We start from the raw sequence: 22622 nt of genomic DNA on the forward strand, positions 1-22622 counted from the left end.
CTGTAGAACGTAACTGCCTACTGTTGCTGTCTCTGTAACTTTCATGAATACAAAAAATAATGTTTGCATAGTCTTTAATCTGACTAATGAGACAGATATAATAAAGATTGCTAGAGTAATTCTTTTGACCTCCTTCTCCTTCAGAGGGCAGTGCTCCACTTGATCCCACCTTTATCTTCAACATCTGCATGTGTAACTCTGTTTTTTTCCAATCTTCACTAGTTTGGCCGCTTTGGTCATGGCAGACTTTGGCATTCTATGGCTTTAGATCTTTTAATTCTAGAAAAGAAGTCTAGCCTTCCAGCCAGACTCTTGGGTTAAATTGTTTTTAACATTTAACTACTGTATAAGCCTACCATTTGGCCTGAGCGAGAATAAAATATGTTTGAATAGAAGTAATCTAAGAATTGGAAAACCACATTAATTATAGATAAAATCATAAGGGAGGAGAGAGAGAATAAATGAGAATGAATTTAGAGGTTAAATGCTCAGGACAGAGAATATTTGCATAGTTTAAATCCCCACTAGATAAGTCCTGACTCAGAAGTTCTTCCAAGTGTAAATCATTGGTTTATTGTAAAAGATGAGGGAGAGATGGGGAAAGGAAGAATGACAGAAAGGAAGAATGACTAATGAGTGGGTTACCGCTGTGGGAAACCAGGCTCTTTGTAGATGGGTGCCCTCTGCAAGGCCAAGTAAAACACACCTCAGATCTCTCCCTCTGAGGAGCAGGGAGACTGGCTGGGGTGTTTGTTAACAACTGTCTCTGGGTGGCCCTTAACTTCCCATGTTCACACTTTGGCTACATCCTAAAATCTAGGAGTATACTGAATATGAAGTCTGTCCAGAGAAACTGTAGTAAACTTCAGGACAGGCTTAGAAGTAAAGGCAGAACCCTAGGAGTATTGCATGATATTGTTTCCATGTGAATTCAATGATCAATATTTGGCTACCTGCAGATAAAGATAAAGGGATAAGGAAAGAAAGAACAAGGAAAGAGACAACTTTATCAACCAGGAGTGAAAATGAAAAGAACGATATCATGATACATATTGAAGAGAAAGAAGATAATAATAAACTAACTTTCTGCTTTTGTTCTATGAGCCTCCATTTTCAAAACCGCATATCATATATAGAAGTAAACAATACAAGTCCAGCTTGTATCTACAGGAACATGCTTAAACCATGCTTATTGATTAAAAAAAATAGGAAAAAGTTCATCTTGGAAGAACTAGTCATTTCACTGAGGTAAAGATATCATTGTATTTTCACTGAAATCCATTTTGAAAAGGTATTTTATGCTATTTGTGCAGCAGCATATTTTTCACAAAATAAAAATGAGAGAATTTATTAAAAGTTGATTTGAAAACTCAAAATAACCTACTGATTTATGTGGGGTTATTATTTAAATACTATCTTTCACATTGATTAATTCTCATGAAACCCAAGAATGATATCATACTGGGAAATTCTATTTAAAATGATGCTTCAGGATATGGCAATGTTTAAAATAGTATTCATAAATAATTTTTAATGTAGAAGTGAAACTTTGCTACAAATATTGAAGCCAACATACTTTTTTCATTATTTTAATGTTTACAGAATGCATACTTGTGGAATACATTAAGATGGCACAGTACATTCCTTCATGGAAAATCTCCTGAAAGTGTCCAGGAAACATTCAGTTCATATGCCCATGGATCTCACACCAGAGAAACCCTAGATAGGCTTTTTGTTTTAGTTTGGTTTTAGCTTGTACAGCATTTGCTTGTGTTATCATTGTATTATCATAATCAGTGAATGCATGATTTCAGGCCTTGCATTTTTTCTACCTAGTAAAATATACAAAATTTTATTGATTAAGCATCTACTATGTATCAGGCCCCATGATATGCACTTATGATATATCAATGAATAAAACAATCAAAAAGTTCCTGCACTCAGAATCCTACAAACTGACAGCAAGTCAGCCCTCTCCTCCTGATTCCCATTGTCCCTAGTTATTCACATGTAGTTATCACCTGCCTCTACTCTGCAATCACATAGATTTATTATCATTGACTTAAATGTTTATATCATTAGAGCACAGAAAGTAAAGGAAGTTACCAGGAGGTATATCTGTCAGTCAAATGAGATTTTACAAATTGAATAAATGACACATTTGGATCCAATCATTGACAAGATAAATAGAAAAATAGAAATGTGTTCTAAGGTGAGGAAAAGTCAAGCAAAAAAATAATCAGAGTCAATAAGCTATGCTAATATTTGTCAAACTAATCCTAACAGACTGAAAGGTCTTCATAAGTGCTACAAAGATAAGATGAAGATGAACTTTAGCACCACACATCTCTCCCTCTTCTAGACAATAGTCCTTCACTATTCTGCAAAAGAAAAGGTCTTGACAGATGTGGCTCACCCACACTTACAAGAAATGGAGCATTCATTTATTGCTCCAGAATCCCAGATGGCCACCACTCATGGAGAGATAATCCAAGTTAAATTTTCCCAACTAAGAAATCTGTGGTACATACAATATTCTTGGTCTTCACAGAAGATAACAAGAATTTTAGGAGTAGTTCTGGGTTGTGAAGATGCCTTCATCAGTAGATTAGGAGAGAATAAATGTGCTATTTCTCTGTTGCCTGAAATTCTCTTCAGGTGCTTATCCATTTATTAAACTAGTCATCAAGTAATTTATCATGTTCATATATTAATATCAATTCTTCACACAAATTTCTAAGGTTTGTATAGGAATATTGATTTTTTCCCTTCTTTTCTATAAATATAGTTCATTAGAATACCTACCTTTACACTGTAAAATATTTAGGAATGGGACAATAGGGTGAAAAAGGTAATATTTTTTTTAAAAAAGTTTTTCTTAGTTACACATGGACACAATATCTTTATTTTGTTTATTTATTTTTCTGTGGTGCTGAGGATCAAACACAGTGCCTCACATGTGCAAGGTAAGCATTCTGCCACTAAGCCACATACATAGCACTATTTTCATTTTTTAGTATTACCAGGATCAAGAAAAAAATCTGGCAAAGAATTAGGTGCTCAATAAAGTCTTATTGAATAAAAGAACATTGAATTTTAAAATTAGAGAACAGAAATTTCACCTATGCCTCACTATTCATTGGAAATCTTAAACAGAAAACAATTTGAAGGAAAACAAAAATAATGTGAAAGAATGTGACATAGGATTCAGTGTTTATGTTATTTATTGAAAAATACTAGTTATAAAGACCTACCAGTTCTTTCATATTCACCCATTTAACTTACCTTTATTTTATGGTATTAACAAGAATATTGACAAAGAAATCCTCTAGCAAAATTTTGTACACTACTCACAAATATATTATTTATTTTACTTCTTTGTTTAGCTATATTATTATTATTATCATTATTATTACTTCTACTACTATATGGGGGGATACTGGGAATACTATTATATGAACAGGGAGAATACCAGGATACTGGGGCACTAGACCACTGAGCCACATCCCCAGCTCTATTTTGTATTTTACTTACAGACAGGGTCTCACTGAGTTGCTGGGATTACAGGCATGTGACACCATGCCCAATCTGAATATTATTATTAAAAAAGTTAATTAAAACAAATTATGTTTCTAAAAGCAAAATAAAGGGTAGATGGATTTTTTAAAGAAGAGAATCAGTATGTAGATAATTCAATGCAGATTTACAAAGCAGTAAAGATTTAAAGCTCTTTTGTAAGAGTATTTAAACCATAGAACAGAACAGATAAATACATTACCTCCAAGGTATTTGGTGTTGATTTTGCAGACATATTCTTTATTATTTTAACTATGTACACTATGAAAAGGTATTTTCACATTGGTTAAAAGATTTTGTCTAACACAGAGATCAATTTTTCTTTTTTTAAAATCTATTCTGGGAACAATTTATTTCAGGGTTATGTTTTGAATGCCTTTATGATTCTCTAACTTCATTTTATCATAATTTTGGCTGAGGTTTGCTCATAACTAATATTAGAGAATAATGTTAATAGATGTCTCCTGAGCCTCTGTTTTCCCTCTTGCCAATGAGAGAATTCTGTTAGATAATTTCTAAAGGACTTCCTAACAGCAAATTTCTACCATGATCAGGAAAACACCTGGGCATACAGCCTTACCTTATTACATATCTGTGCTCAGGTTACTCAAATGTCTAAATTGGGCCCATGATACATAAAATATTAAGAATCACATCAGGAGCTTAATTAGCTCAATCAATGATAGTAATATAACAAATTGTAAATAGAGGAATGTATGTGATGTTTTAATTTAGGAAAAAAAATGTTAAATCAAGATATATTTGTTGTCAGCTATAAACCAAGCTTTGTTATAGGCATTGGGGTATTAGAACAAAACAAACAAAAATTCTGTCCTGGTGAAGTCTGCAAATAGATGGAGACAATTATAGCCCATGATATGTGTGAGGCACCCTTCAAAAAAGCTGTATATCTATTAACTCATTTAACTATATGGGGTAGGTATTATTATTACTTTACCTTACTTATCACCAAACTCAACATCAGTTTAGAAGCAGTTTATATAATTTTCCCAAAGTAAAATAACAGTGAATGATGGAACTGGGATTCTCATCTAGGCAGTACAGCTTGTGATGGATATGAAGTATTGTAGATAAACCCTTGAATGAAAAACTAAAGCTGATTATTTCCAAGTTTAATTAAATGCTTGCTGATATTTATGCCAGAAAATTTAGCAAGTCAGAATTTCAGAAACACTGACCATCTAGAAGTAAAATGGATTTGTGATTCACTTAAGTCCTAATTCCAAAGCCTAAATACTGGAGCTGAAATCTTCAATATGGGAAAGAAACTATTAACTATTAACAGATTAAAGAAACAATCCACAGAATGAAATAAAATAAGGAATTAATAATAAATAAAGATAAAATAAGGAATTAATATTGAAAATACATAAGGGTCTCAAACACTTTAATAGCAAGAAAACAAATAAACCAGTTTTTAAAAATGGACAAAGAACCTGAATATACTTTTCTCAAAAGGGAATATGTTGCTTAAGGAAAATTTCAGTTAGAAAGGAGTAACAAGTTCAAGATAACTATTTTATATCATTGTGATCATCGTTAACTATATTCTTGAAAACTACTGAGAGTAGAAATAAAGTATTCTTACCACAAAATAATAACTATGTTAATCAATATGTATGCTAATTATCTAAATTCAGTCAATCCACATTGTATATATACTTCAAAAATTAATATTGTACATGATAAATGTAGTCTTATCTACCAGTTAAAATAATTAAAAAAAAACATAGACAACAACCAAAAATAAGCAAGTGGGATTATATAAAATTAAATTGCTTCTTAATAACAAAAGAAACAATCCCCAGATTGAAAAGGCAACCAATGGAATAGGAGAAAATATTTGTAAATCAAATATCCTATTAAGAGTTAATCTTCAGAACATATAAAGAACTACAACTCAACAGAAAAACAAATTAATAATCTGATCTTGAAAATGGGCCAAATACTTGAATAGGTATTTCTCCAAAGAAGACAAATGAATGACTAACATGTATATGAAAAAAAAAAAATGTTATCAATCATCACAGAAATGCAATTCAAAAAACCACAATTAAAATATCAACTCATACCTCTCAGGATGGTTACTATTTTTTTTTAATAAAATAAAGTGAGTAAGGATGTGTAGGAATTGGAAGATTTGCACATTGTTCAGAGTGCAAAATGGTACAGCTTCAATGGGAAGTAATGGAGGTTCCTCAAAAAATTAAACATAGGACCATTACATAACCCAGGAGGCCCACTTGTCAAACTGAGTATTTATATAAAAGAACAGAAATGAATATATCCAAGATACTAGTTCCCCTAAATAAACTGCAACACCATAGTCATGAAGCAGAAAACAAAAGTATATATCAACAGATGAATGGATAAAGAAAATGAGAGATACACACATTATGGAATGATATTAAGCCTTCGGAAGATAGGAAATTCTACAACATGTGTTAGGTAATTGTCTTAGTAGGTTCAATTCTATTCTCCTAAAATGCAGAAAATAGAACAAGAAGAACAAGAAGGCAAGGTGATGATCAACAGATTCCTAAATATACTTCATATATATATACACATACATTACACAGTGTTCCTATCATATATGACATTAAATTAAATAAGCCATTCACAGAAAGACAAATAATGTTGATTCCACTTCCATAAAGTATTAAAGATAGTCAAATTCATAGGGTTGAAGTGTGGAATCATTGCTGACAGGCCTGGTATAGAGTAAATGGAGAAATACTACTAATCAATGGTCATAAAGTTATAGTCAAGCAAGATGAGCGAACTCTACCAATCTTCTGTACAACTTTGTAACTAAAGTCAACAATAATGTATAATACACTTAAAATTTTATTAAGAGTATTGATTTTATATTGAGTTCTAGCCACAAAAATGAAGTGAAATATTATTTAAAAATTAAATCATTTTATTTATTGTTTAATATATTATTTAATTATATTTACTTTTAAAAATTAAAATATTATTTGAAAGTCATATTTTTAAAACTAAACATATATACTAAACAATGGATTTTATTTCAAGTTGTGTGTTATATTCATTTTAATGAACTTAATTGCAAAGTCATAAAATTCTGCTTTACAATGGGGAACATGAAAATTTTAAACCATTGACCTTATTGTATATGTTTCTAAATATCAGGTTGATTTCCTATAAATACTAATTGCTGCTTCATACTGTTATTACTCATGTAATTCAGTAAGAGTCAACTCAAGGCTATCTAGTTAACTACATTCCTTGGGATTTCAGAAGCTAATATTTAAATATATTGTTACCATGTTCTTGATATGCTCTTATATGATAATAGGGAATTTTTAAAGAGATATTACTTCTCTCTCTCTCTCTCTCTCTCTCTATATATATATATATATATATAGAACAAGATATATATATATATATATATATATATATATATATATATATATATAGAGAGAGAGAGAGAGAGAGAGAGAGAGGATGTAAAGAAGCTACACAAAATGGAATGTTGCTTAAGGAAAAATTAAAAGGTAATAAATATTTTTAACACTTTTTAATGAATGATTGAATACTGAGTCTTTTAAATTTTATCTCCTCTCTAAACATAACTTACTTGTTTAGAATATCCTGTCAATATTTTATTTCTCAAAGCTACTGGAAATATAGTTTTCCCATTCTAATTCTGGAAATTTTTATGTAGATTTTGGTAAAACAACATTTCCCTATTTATCTGATCAATGATTTGCTGAAATATCTTTTCAGAGCAAACACTATTTGTTTTCATTATAGATTTTTTTAAAGTCCTTTCTGTTTATTGTTTTTCCCTAGTTAACTCTCTGGTGACTCGGAAGTCAGATCCATACCACATATCCTTCAACTCTGGATAAGTATACGTGTAATGGTGCATTTCTAAACCTGTATCATATTTAACTTTGATTATTAAATATTCAGTGTTTAGCATGCATACTGCTGCATATTCACTGAGTTTTTAAGTCTCTTAAAATGCAGTATCATATCTGCACATTTCATAGCATCATAATTCCATATGAATATCATAACATATTGCTTTTTATTATTGTTGTTGTTTTATTGTAGGTAATTATTGGTCCACATTATTTGTGTTGTCAGAGGGTATTCCAGACTAAAAAAGACATTACAGTGTATCATCAGACTGAGCTAAACATAAAACTGAAAGAAAATATTCAAATAGGAAGGCCTTTGGTTATTATGTATTTCTGATCAAGAAAATTAGAAGAAAAAAAATAAGAATAGAAAGAATTTAGTCCTGTGTGTGTGTGTGTGTGTGTGTGTGTGTGAGTGAGTGTGTGTGTGTGTATGTGTGTGTATCTGTCCATGTGCCATCCCCTGACCCTTGTTAGGTAATTGTCAATAGATTCAAACCTATTCTCCAAAAATGGAGATGATAGGCACCATTAAGAGAACAAGAAGGCAAGTTTACAATCAACAGATTCCTATTACACAGAGTGCATATCAGAAATCAATGCTGGTGACTTTATTGCAGATTCACTAGATAGTATGTCATTGAATAATCAGTCAATAAAATGCTCAAATACAGCAACTCAAGCCGAGTGACTAAAAGGAGCTAGAATAAAGGAATGGCATTCAAAGCACAAGCTAAAGCATATTACTAAACAACTGGACATACCTTATTTCTATAGCAATAGAGCAGCAGCAAGAAGAGCAATGTTGTTATCCAGAAAATAAATAAACAAAAAGGTAACTCTTACAACAGACTTTTCAGGAATTATAAATTGAGGAAACAGCTAAAATCACTGTGATGCTGTCTATTCATTTCTTCCCATTCTACCAACCTTCCTCTCTCTCTCTCTCTCTGTGCATTCATTCCCTGTACCAATGCCCTGGGTTCCCTATCCACTAACTTACATGGACTCTTTTTCAAATTTAATTAAAAGCTCACATGAACCAATGTGCGTCTTTTAACTCATATCTAATTGTAGCACATATATTTCTACCTAATAGTGATCACAAGTCTGCACTAATTTATACTAATTCTCAGTCTTAAGATTTAATGCCCTGGTCAGAAGATGCTTTGAAGATATAATATCTTAGCAAGGAGACTTTAAAAAATGGTGTGAATTTCATCATATGAGCATATCAGGGAAGAAAATATATTTATGACATAACCTGAAGGAAAACTGCATTTTGTATGTTCTTTAAGTTTGAAAATGTATTTTTTTAGTGTTCTGTGGTGAAATAATAATCAATTCCTATTTCACTAATATAATATTTTTAAAAATTATATTTATCTAATATTGATTAGGATGCTTTATTATAAGGAACACTAAAAATATGTTCAGATTTCTTCATTATGGGAACAATTATAGTTTACAAAAAGACCATATAACTAGCATGGTGATGCACACCTATAACACCAGCAGCTCTAGAGGCCAAGGTAGGAAGATTGAGAGTTCAAACAAGCCTCAGTAACTTAGTTGCTTAGTTACCTTAGTTAACTTAATTAGTCTAAGCAATACAGTGAAACCCTGACTTGAAATAAAAATATTAAAAAGGGCTGGGGGGTGCTGGGGATGTGGCTCAAGCGGTAGAGTGCTCACCTGGCATGTGTGCGGCTCTGGGTTTAATCCTCAGCACCACATAAAAATAAAATAAAGATGCTGTGTCTGCCGAGAACTAAAAAATAAATATTAAAAGATTCTCTCTCTCTCTCTCTCTCTCTCTCTCTCTCTCTCTCTCTCTCTCTCAAAAAAAAAGGGGGCGGGGAATGTGGCTCAGTGGTTAAGTGCCCCTGAGTTTAAAACAAATAAACACTGGAACAAACAAATGAAAAAAAAAAAAAACACCACACGAAATCCAACAGAACTAATATAATGAGCATGCTCACTCTAATATACATAGTAACAATATAATTCATATCTAATGAATATACAATATTTGATATTTACTCATTTCTCCAACTACTGAAAATATTTACAATTTAACTTAAATTTAACATTTCTGTTGAAAAGTTTTATCACTGCTATTTTATACTTAACAAAAAACATTGAAGCCAATGTGCTAGATGAGATTGTATAGACACTGCTTCTTCAAAAATGACATTTTCATTTACTAACCACCACACCACAACTAAGAACCTCCCATTTACTAACCACTTTAAACATAATTTCATCTCCTTCTAACAATATAATAATGAAGTAAGGTTTTTCTGGGAAAAATGTTAAAAATGTTAATCTAAATGCCTTAGAGCTTGAAGGAGATCAGTTCCCATGTATGCTTCTTCTCTTACATAGGAAGCTGACACACTGAGAGCAAAAGATTTGCATATTTTCTAAAATATGTGTGTTAGGTTAAGAGATTATTTGTTGGATAACAATACTGAAGATCCATATATCACAGGACAATAGCAAAATCAGGATTTAATATTCTTAAATTTTGTAAGACTTGATCTTGTCTGCATGGACCTTAGAGCTATAGGTTAGCTTTGTGCTTATGTATTTATTTATCTGTAGTTACTTCATTTTTACTGTTTTGTTGTTGCTGCTGTTATTGTTGTCCTGCATCATTAAAAAATGATGATGTCATCACATCAATCTGTAATCTATCCTATAGCACGTTATCAGTGTGATTAGCAGCAAAGCCAGTTCAAACAGTTAAAGGATCTGACAAACCACCATAGTATGAGGAGAGCCAGAATCCACACCAGGTCTTTCACACTCATGCTTCTTTATGTTTAGTTGCTTAAGTCTTTATATAAACCAGTATTGACAATAGAAACTAAGACATTACATTAAGACAATGGACATTACTATTCTTTATAAAGCTATGCTTGATGGTGAATTAAACTACTGGGTGATCTGGTTTTTCTTGTTTGCCTAGAACTATGGGTTTACTAGGACCTGTAAATTTGAGTCCATGGCAAACTGGGATGTTTGCTTATCTTAGAGATGAGACTTTGATATAATCTATGCCAGAATTTTGGCAAATAAGTAACTTGATTATAGTTCAACTCTGGTTTTCCTGAGTTAACTCCATACACATATGGGAATTATTGTATCTCTATTATCAGAGCCATTAATCTCTAAAGTCAAATTTCATAGACGTGAGAGTAAATAATCCTGGAGATATTCTTGAGTGAAGAATTCAAAAACCATGAAGAAATTGTGAACTGCATCTTTGCCAATGGAATAATTACCTACAGTAAAACAATTCTTACAGATTCATCAGACTAATAAAGCCTTGAAAAGAAACAAGTCATTGTCTACAAATCTATAATCTAGAAGCAGTTCAACAAATAAAAATCAATTGTTTTTATAATTGTAAAAATCCTATTATTTTATTTTAGTATATTCTCACTTAAATGACTAAAACAACTATAAAAGGAATGGTTTGACCTTATAAATTTTCTTACAAATAACTCAAGTGTTGTAGTCACAATATAATATTAAAAATAATGAGTAATGTTTTTCTTCATCTGACTAATAATGTCTCTTTTTATCTTCTTGTTTTTAGTGATCCATTATTTCTGAGATATAACATCTTCTGGAAGATTTACTAGTTTTTGAGGGGTATTTTATATAAAAATTAATAGTATCAAAATCAACTTAAATACCATAAACCTAAAAAATGCATTGCTAGGATAACAAAATATTGTAGGTATAGGGAGATCCCAGCAACATGCAAACTTCTTTACTATGGTAATAGAATTTTGGAAAATCTGGGTCATCTTGTTGCTTTGGAAACTGTCTCATGAAGACCAGAGTTGAAACTCCATAATGACCATTGTTGTCTCCAATTCTCTGCCAAATCATCACCAATATTCTCACATTTTTGAAGTTACATTAGTGAGAATAGAGCACATATGCTTGATTATCTGAGGAAGTGACAAAGCAATTAAAAATGAAGAGTCTTTTACATATCAACAACTATGCAAGTTACTTCAATTTCCTTGACAAACTGTTATCCATTTCACCAAAAAATGTTTTACACTAAATATTTCTAGCAATAATAGTTACATACAGAAACACCCGGAGTATGCACTCATTTTCATAAATTATTTCTGAAAAATATTAATATCTAATATGCTGCTAATTAACCCATTGATAATGAATTAAATCCACGAATATGAATTTATTTTTTGAAGGAGTCATAAATGATGAACACAGTATTCTAGCCAAAGTTTGAGATTTTTGTTATCATCTTACAATGATGGTTGAAGACATCAATTATATTCCTTCTTTCTATTATCTAGGTCAATAACTCAATTATCACTGGTGTCTACTGAATGTTTAGTATTTCCCCAAAACTTCTAAGTTTTATATTTCTAGAATTTACTGCCTACAAAACCAAATACTGTGTATTTATTATTATTATTGTTACTCTTTTTTAAATAGAAATTTAACAAGATCAAGGAATCCAGGTAACACCCCAAAAATTGCAGAACCAAAATTTGAAAATTAAACTTTTGAATTTTATTATATGAATTCTAAAAGAAAGAGTTATAGAAAACATCTTCTCCACAACAATATTCTAATAGCATTGTTGTTTTCCATTGGAGTCTGTAGTAATAAATACTGTTGTTTAGGTAACATGATTTATCTATGATTTAAAAAACATTGTTAAGCATTTTCATTTCTTATGTTAGTGCATGAAAATGTGAAAGGAAGGTGTCTTTTCCTTATATTTCACATAATAATTTCACTATCATAAAAACAAGAAAATCAGAAATAAAAAGAGAAGCCCACAATTCATAGGTTTGCTGACCCATCATTTGCATCCCTATTTTAATATTTTGACCATGTCTTTAAAAATCAGTGATTATACTATTACAAAAGTGATGTTTGTCCCTCACTAAAATTTCATCTTCTCCTTTAGAATTGCTTTCTTTCTCTTACCCCAAATCCAAGAATGCAAGACGATATGTACTCTCAAAATAATTCCTTTCTTAAGTTAATTTCTAGTGAAGAATGAGTTCCTCATTTTCTTGCTTTGATTCACCATGAGATGAACTTATTTCTGACCTTTTAAAGGAAAAGCAATACTAAACACAAAAAGCACATTTAGTAATTCAAACTGTTAGGGCATGATTTTAGTCCCCTTCTCAATTGGTATGCTGAAGCCCTACCTTCCATTGTAATTATGTTTGGAGACAGGCCATGTAGGGAGGTAATTAAGGTTAAATGATATCTTAAGAATGGAACCCTATTCCAGAGGGAAGCTGTTCTTACATGAAGAAGGTCCACTGAGGTCTCTCTCCTTCCTCCATGCATGAACAGAGGAAAGGCCCTGGGAGGACAAATCCAGAAAGCATCCATCTATAAAGCAGGAAGAGAGCCTGTACCAGATGGCACTTTGTCTTGCATGGGTATCCTCTAAAACTATGGGAATATAAGTTGCTGTTGTTTGTGACTTCCAGTCCATAGCATCCTGCTATGGCAACCCAACTGTACTAACACTAGACATCATCATATTTTCAATATGTATTTTCTCACAAAACTAGAGAGTCTTTCTTATGATTGTTAGTTAAATAACATAATACATTCTAATAAGTGATTTCAACTATTTCCTAGATTCTATGGCTGTCCTCTATAGGCAGGAAGCTAAAAAATCCATACAACTAAGGACAATGATTGAGGTTAGTACTCAAGTACAGGCAACAGGAGAGTTTCTGTTGCTGCTTCCTAATTTGCTTTTGAACTTACCTTCTGTGACAACAGGCACTGTGTCACGGGATGAAGTGTTCTGTATTTGTGTTTCATGCCCCCATCTATCAACATTTCTATAATTAAAATATTATTTATTTTTCATAACACCTAGATAAGTAAGTTGCATTTCTTTTAACCTTGAAGAAGACTGTCATAAAATGACTAGAGCATACAAAACATTTTACATTGAATTTCACAGTAATTGCTGGGCATTTATCTTCAATTCCCTATGAGTTATAAAAATTAGAACAGATAATAAATAGTAGCCCAGCATAAAGAAGAGAGTTTTTTGACTCTTATTCTATGATAAGTTATTAATACAGATTGTCGAGAGCTGGAGAGGAAGGGACAAGAAGGAAGGGAGGGGTGGGAGGAGAGAAAGAGAGAAAGAAGAGTAGGGAGAGGGACAGACGAAAAAGAAGGTTATGGAGGTCTCTACTAATTCTATGGCCAGTATACTTGTGTGATGAGTTGGTTTCTAAATGTAACATGCATTGGAGGAAGACTTCTCAATTATATATTTTTTATAACTGCTAAGGTTGAACACACTAAATCAAGGCACTTATATAATTAAGTAAAATTAGCTCCACAAGTCCCATTTCTTTATAGAATTCATCATAACCTCTCAAGAAGGTACAAAATATGTTTTTCATCCTAATATGGGTAAACTACTTAATTCTTATTTGCCTTTGAAATTATGAGATATCAACATGTAAGTGCTTGAAATACATTAAAATAAATGAAATTTGTTTTCTCATAATTTCTATATATACCTTTATGTTGTAAATACACATAATCTGAAAAATTTTAAATAATTTATGATCAGTTGCCATAATTAGGATCACTTCAAAATACACATACTCTTATTAAGATTCTGAATTTACAAATCTTGACAGGTTTATTTTTTAAACTATGAGAAATAATACTACAGTAATAATTTATCAATCAAGAACTAATATAATTTTTTTTCTTCCAAATGGAAGTAGAAGAATAACCACAATAACTTTAGGACCCTGCCATAGCACTTTGTCAATTGATAAATATGCATAACAGGAGACAAATAAATTGGCACTTCATCTCATAGGTATATATATCTATGCATATGTATGTGTGTGTGTGTGTGTATATATATATATATATATATATGTGTATGTATATATATATATATATATACACACACACACACACACACACACACACACAGCACACATGCACGAGCACACACACATATATAATGTTGTAAATTGTCATGATAAGCTTTAAGACACTAGATTAGGTGTGATGCATACTGACACTTCTGTGACAGGAGATATATTCTCATTGTCAGGCAATCAATGGGGCACATAAATTACTGGGTACTTTCCTCCGTGGGCATAAAATTATGAGCTACAATGCCAATTCATAGTGAAAATGTTGAGAAAACACATTGACATCTATAGATGACACTGACTTTTAAAATGACTCTTAGACCCTAGTTTTCTAAGTACTATATACTTATTACAATTAAAAACTTTACTTGACTGCAGAGATGTTGCAGTAAAAATTTTTCTTTGTAAAAAGTATATTAGTGAATTAATTGATCATCCTTATGAAAATCATTTCCAAAGTTAGCACATTTATAAACAAATTAGTTTATAGAGGAGGTTAACAAAACATATTGCAAGGTTTATAATATGTTTTTTCCATCTCAGTAAGGTGCACATTCTCTTTTACATTTTGTAAACCAAGACTACAGAATATGGGCATTGGGGAGGTAAGAGGAAGTACTGGGGACTAAAGTGGAACAAATAATATAACATGCATGTATGATTATGCCAAAATGAACCCTGATATTATATACATAATAAATACTACATATAACTATAATCCACCAGCAACAATACAAAATAAGAAAAAAACATGGGCATTTTATCATGTCCCTTAGAGATTTATGATAATGAGAATCATAAGGAGTATTTGATTTCACATGGATTATGACAATGGTAACTTAAGCAATGAAGTAGCCTTTGTGCACTTGTCAGTTTATAGAACAGCTTTCATGAAGATACTCCATGTTTAATTTATTCCTGGTGCTCTTTGAGAGTTACCTAGATGGTTTCACCTATTTGAAATGCACAAGCCCTTCCAACTATGAGCACAACCAGATGGGAAAAGTTCTGAAGCAAACCTGGTTTGTATATGTAAAGTATTAGGCATATTACATGCCTGCCTGATTGCAGTTATTGAAGAGTCAAACAAATATTAGCTTATATGTTAAACCTGATTATTTACTATAATTCATTTTGTAATAAACATCAATCTGAAATTTTTGTCATATAATTCACAAGAGAAAAAAACTGATTTCCTTGTTTGATCAATATAGGTATATATTAACTAGAAAAAATAAAGAATGGGTCAGAATTGTGAAAGGTTGAAAAAAATATTTGTTTTTATAGCACACCTGTGCCCACTATAAAGATAGTCCAGATTCTTTCTGAGCTGGTGATTATTAAAAATAACCTCAAAGTTAAAATCACCTAGATTCTTTAACAGACTTCAGGAATTCTGTCACCTTTCATGACAATTGTCCCCATTAAAATTAAAGTTAAAAGTCTTTATGTATTTCTAATAAAACACCTTGGCTTGATTTTCAATTCATTTTCTCTAGCTCTGTGAAAACTAAAGAGCTGGTTAGGCTCCTGTTTAATCTCACATTAGGATCAATCTTGTCCCTATCCTTTATGAGCTGTGAGTTCTTCAGACAAAAGACCATATATTTTTTACAGCATAAAAATATCAAAAATAATTTGCACCTCAAATATCAATTTCACCTCTTAGTCTTTAAATATTTTCTTTGTGTGTATGCTATTTTTACTTATTCTCAGAACAAACCAAAAGGAATACTTCAATTTCTGAAGGATGGTTATGTGTCAGATGATAGGAAAATATATAACTTTTTAAAATCTTCCTGTTTATATCCCATTTTTATAAAGGCAAACTGAGATAATAAACATGAAAGACTTTAAAAATTAATAAAGCACTTCAAGAAAGCTGTACCCATAAGTAACAATTCATCAAACTTTTCTGTTCTTCATAACTCCACTGCAATGCCTTTCCCCATCCAAGAACCTTCTTCTACTTTATTTTTTCCTCTCTGCATCATCTGTATTTTAAACATATATCAAAGCTAAGAAAATTAGTTATAATTGTTCATATAATTGTTATAATGTATTTCATGACAATAACCACATAATTACAACTAGTTTTCTTATGTTAATATCTTATTTTTATTTCACAATATCCTATTTCCTTTCTTTAAAAGAATAGGAGATTGTTAAATTTTATGTCTTAGATCTGCTAAAATTTTACATTTTCATTTTTTTTTGCAACATAATTCTACCACTATTGATTATGTTCACTTTTTTCCCTACTTTCTTCTTATAACTTTCTTATAATGACTTTTATGTGTTACTTAATAGAACACTATCCAGTTTAAAGCAATTTGCAACTTTGCTAATATCCCTACATCTATTATTTCATGATAGGGACCCAAGAAGTTTCTGATAAATAAATTAATAAATGGATAAATATTAAACATTTTGAAATTTTAGAAACTCAATGGAACATGTTGATAATTCAATGTATGAGCTTTCTTTGTTTCTTCCAATAAAATCATAAGTTTCATCTTTTCATCAAAATGAACTGATTAGAGTTGCTGACCAGCTCTTTGTTGGAAGAAATAATAAAGTATATTCCATATGCCTGAGACATATCAACCCATTAATTCTTTTCTACTACTTTATTTTTTTAACTTCATTTTTATTGATTTTTTTTAAAAAAAATGACAGTGGAATGCATTATAATTCTTATTACACATATATAGTACAATTTTTCATATCTCTGTTTGTATATAAAGTATGTTGACACCAATTCGTGTCTTCATACATGTACTTTGGATAATGAAGTCTATCACATTCCATTCTTGCTAATCCCCTGCCCCCTCCCTTTCCCTCCCAAACCTCTGCCCTATCTAGAATTCATCTATTCCTCCCATGGTCTCCCTTCCTATTCCCATTTTGAGTCAGCCTCCTTATATCAAAGAAAACATTCGGCATTTGTTCTTTGGGATTGGCTAACTTCACTTAGCATTATCTTCTCCAATGTCATCCATTTACCTGCAAATTCCATGATTTTATTCTCTCTTAGTTCCTACTGCTTTATAAGTTTATGAGGAAATGGGGCAATGAAATGTGAAGGAATTTGCTCAACAAGTAAGAGACAGAACTAAGATCTAGACCTAGCCACAACAAAAGCAATGGAAAGGGGCTCTTTTATTTTATTTTATTGATTTTATTTTTGGAAAGGAGCTCTTTTAAACTCTTTAATATATGTATTGAATCATAAAAAATTACCACTACCACTGAAAGTTGGAATTTCAAAACCAATACAATTACTGATTTGTGAAGGTGATTGTTTATATACAATCATACAGAAGATAGTTAATTCATGGGCTTTTTCTTTACTCTTTCATTTAACAATCTCTTCTAAATTTGTTTGCAGTTATTCTGAGGTCTGTGTTATTAAACACAGCCTATATTGAGTAGCAATCCTGCTAATATTTTGACATTTCCTGCAAAAATACTGTCCTAAAACACCTAGCTGAAATTAGCAATTAGCTTTCTTTAAAAAGAATGATTAAAAGAATGATTCTCACTTAGCTTTGGGATCACAACACACTTTTAACAACTTAGATCACGAATTTGTATATGAAAAATCTAATATTCCTAAAAAATCTCTGTGAATAGGATATAGGCTTGCTTGTGGTATTCATGAACACATTTTAAGGAACTATAATTTTGTATGTTTGATACATAAACACATTTCACAGAGCATACTGCAATTAAAATTTAACCTTTATTTACCAGAAGCTTTTAGTATTTCCCAGATTTTTCTGGGGAAAAAAAGGTGCTTATTGTCCATATATTGTAGAAATCATTTGGTCTATAAGAAGGTTGAAGAATGCTTTTAAAAATCAGTTACAGACAGTAAACATATAACAGAGAGTTCCATACCTGTCTTGTTGGAAAGTCTAAATGACACTATCTTATCAGGTATATTACACACATTCCTCACTGAAGCAATGCAGCTGTAATTAGCATAGTCCTGAGGTCGAAGATTCTTTAGTTTTAAGATTTTTGTTTCACCCTGAAAATGTAGAAAGGAGTCATTAAAAAATTCTATTGTAACCCGAGGGAATGAGCAAAGAATGGCACTCTATTGTATTAAATTATATTATTATTATTAAAATATGGAAGATTGTCTTATTTTCTTAAGGAACATGCCATAAATTAAAAAAGAAACACTGCATTTTAAAATAATACTGTAATTTGCCTAGAGGTAAAAACTAAGAGACTACAATGAAAATTCATAACATTTTATTTGCAAACTAACTTCCTCGGGGAGAAAAATCTATTTCTGATGGTAGTTATGCAAATCATTATGCAAAGATCTGAACAGTAAACTTAATAATTGAGTTTATTCGACAAACACTGCAATCTGTGCAGACTTCAACATAAAAACATTATGAAAGAAGACCCTGAAGAAGAGCTAATAAATAGAGTTTTTAGAACAAAGCTAATGAAGCAAATCTAATGATGGATAACTAAATTTACATTCATTAATATCTTGTGTAAATTGAGCAATGAAAGGTGAAAGATCAAAACTTTATGGAAGAAGAATTTGTTAGTGTTTTTATTATTTTTATTCTTGCTGTATTTTATGTTCAGAAGCTCAAGCACTAGGTCTTCTAGGTAAATCTATGAAGCCATAGTTAGACCCAAATCAGGCAAGTGGCCAGAAGTATCATATACTCCAAATGAGCCAGGAAGGACCAAGGAAAAACATTAGAAAGAAACTGTTCAAAAGGTACAAAGAATAACTGAAAAAAAAATCCTCTGACTCTGTTCAAATTAGATTCCCTAAAATTTCTTTCCTTTGTAAAGTCATTAGTGAATCTTAAAACAATACTTCTCATAAAGAATTTACTTAGGATAATAGCAAAACAGTGTCCCAAATAACTTCATATTTGGGATAAGTTTTAGATTATTTTTTTCTCAGATTACATCTTGTCCAGAACAATGTGGTTTATTTGTTGTTGTTTGTTGTTATTGTTGTTGTTGTTGTATTGTTTTCACTCTACTTGGGTAATATTAGTCAAGTTCCCCAACATAGTCAAGTTCCCCAACATTAGTCAAGTTCCCCAAATTGCAATAATTAATATTCTATTAAGAAGTAGTGGAACATTTAGTAATTTGATACATAAAGGCACCACTGTTCATTTTCAATAAAGCTTAGTCAGAAAGGAGCACACAGTCTTCAAAATGTGTCAAATGAATCCACACTACAATATACATGCCATTGTAGATGTAATCTTTTCAATTCACTGTCAAAATTTGCTTTTAAATCAGTCACACCTCAGCATTTTCCTCAGTAGAATAAACAATAAACTTTTATTTTTCACATTGTGAAATATTCACTATGATTAAATTAACTGGAATACGCTTCACCTCATATAGTTACTGTTTCTTTTCACTTCTAAAAAATATAAAATCTCATTGCATTGTCTCCCTGATAAAGTACAAAAGAATGGTTTGTAATTGCAGATTTTTCCTATACACACAAATATAAATGTATCCCACACAAATAAATATACATAAGACTGTTCTTAGAATACATTTAAGACATGTTCTTTTGTGTTATAGAACTCTTGTAAATTAAATATATAAAATTCTTAGAAAAAAATGTGCTTAGAGTCGTTGAAAGAAAATGTTATCCTATAACCAGGTTACTCAGACATTTTGAATGAGGTCATACATCTTCTCCCTCTGTGATACTGAACTGCTGAAGATTTCTTTGTTTTTCCTACTCTCAGAACTTAAGTAGGTATTCCCTGCGATTCTATTTGTTACACAGTTAACCTGCTTTATAAAATCTCCCTAGGTGACAAATTATTTTTTGCTAATGAATTTCTACTGCAAGCCTCATTCTCCTGCCCTTTCCAAAGGCTGTATCCTTAATACAGAATTCTCCCTTATGTTTCAGATATATATTAGTCTCTTACTACCAAAATTTTTGAACCAGCATTTCCATTTGATGCTTCTGAGACATCCGAACTCAACATTTCCCAAATTAAATTTCAAATTTATAACTCTAGACCCACTCTTTCTTCTTTAATAACTGGACTCTTAGGTTGGATTACAATTTCCTATTAATGTATTCATTATCTTTCTCTCAGCTAGATCCTTTTATTGACCTTTAAACGTGTTTAATCTGAATAATTATTTTAAATTTTAATCGTAATGCTTTAAACACTAATATTCAGCTAAAAATATTTCCTTATTGTGCTTATTATAGTTTAAGTACAATAAACTTCACTTTATCCAGGATTTTTGCAAATGTTTATTGAAGGTTAATTGACACGAACTGTGTGTATTTAAGCTATATAGCTTGATGTTTTGATATACTTACACACTATGAATTATTATCACAGTCAAGGTAATTAACATACCCATCACTCACATTGCTATTGTTTTATTTCCCTATTTTAAAATATGAAAACCAATCATATCAATGTCATTTCCCTGCTAGATCACATGAATGACTTGATATTGTTCTTCCAAATAAAGTCTATAGCTATTAACTCAACTGTCAAACCCTAAGTGATCTGCATTTTCCTTGCATTTCTGGTCTCATTCCATTTTCTTAGTGTCTAATGTACATGCACACTTCCAGGGTCCTCCTTCTGCATACCATTTACTTCTATGTCTAATGAATTCCATCAAGTTCTTGCTAAGTTACAAAAGTAAGTCTTCCCTCACTTTTTGATACAGGAGAAATGTGTTAATGAATTTTATTTCTATCTCTTTGTAATGGTCTCAGTTATTTGGGCAATGGATTTATCCTCTGCTAGATTCCTCCTTTTTTTCAGTAACCACCTAGAGAGTAGGGATTATGCCATATTAGTGACTGTTGTATTCTGCTACCTTTCCTATCCCCTACTATCCCCCCTCCTCTCCCCTCCCATCTTCTCTCTCTACCCCATCTACTGTAATTCATTTCTCTCTTTGTACAACAGTCACTAATATGGCATTATGTAAAATTGTGGATGTGTATCTGACGTGATTCTGCAATCTGCATTTGGGGTAAAATTGGGAGTTCATAACCCATGTCAATCTAATGTATGAAATATAATATGTCAAGAGCTTTGTAATGTTGTGAACAACCAATAAAAAAAATGTAAAAAAAAAATAAAAAAAAATAAAGTTATAGTATAGCTGTGAAGGGGAAAAAAAAAAAAAGAGTAGGGATTATGTATGCTTGCTCCCACTATTGTATTTTCAGTACCACACACACGAGTTAGCATATAAAAGATTCTTTTAAATCAATATGTTTTTTTTTAATTGAAAATACTCTAATTACCCTTTACCATCCTGGGCTTTTCTTAGTGCATATTATTTCTGCAGAATTTACTACCTAGTTGGCACCTGTTATGAGTTGAATACATGTTAAATAAATATAATCAGAGATTAAACACAGGGAAAAATGTAATGGCTATATTAAATAATCAATAGAAATTTGTGTGTATAATAAAACAAATAATATTATTTTAGTAACAGATTATCTAGATTACACTTTAGTTTGGCAAGAAAATTTGCACAGATAGTACAAAATAAGAATCAGGTGCAAATTGAATCATACCACAAGAAATAAAACTTAAATGTAAATCAATAGAACTATAAATGACATACTGATAGATAGTAATAAAATACTATACTATATATGCAATTAAATATTTACATATAATTATATGCATAATTACTCCTTCAAATTCTGAAAAGAACAACCTTTAATATTTCTGGAAATTTTATTATATGTAGTTCAAACTCTAGAAGCAATCATACAGTGGTAATGATTCTCAAATACATACAATAAACATTATCATTTAGATGTATAATTAAACATACAGTCACTAAACTCAACATAGAGTTAATTATACTCCATAGTACATCTTGTTTCTGTTTTCACTGACAAATTCTTTCTTAATTTATATTTTATGGATATCACTTTTCCAACACTTCATTATAACTGAACCTAGTAATGTCATTGCCGATGTTCTTTTTCAAAGTTCAATAAATCTTTTTTAATGCTTCCAAATTTCGCTACTTGTGTTTAACATTTTAGATTATCTTTTCTAGTATAACAACCCTTCATATATAGGCAGTTATTATCCCAATAATTTATTCATGTCTTGGTTGATTTCCATTTCACTATTATACATATTTAAATCTTCAATCT

This window comes from Spermophilus citellus (genome assembly GCF_964194105.1).
Source record: "Spermophilus citellus genome assembly, chromosome: 16".
NCBI classification, from domain to species: Eukaryota; Metazoa; Chordata; class Mammalia; order Rodentia; family Sciuridae; genus Spermophilus; species Spermophilus citellus.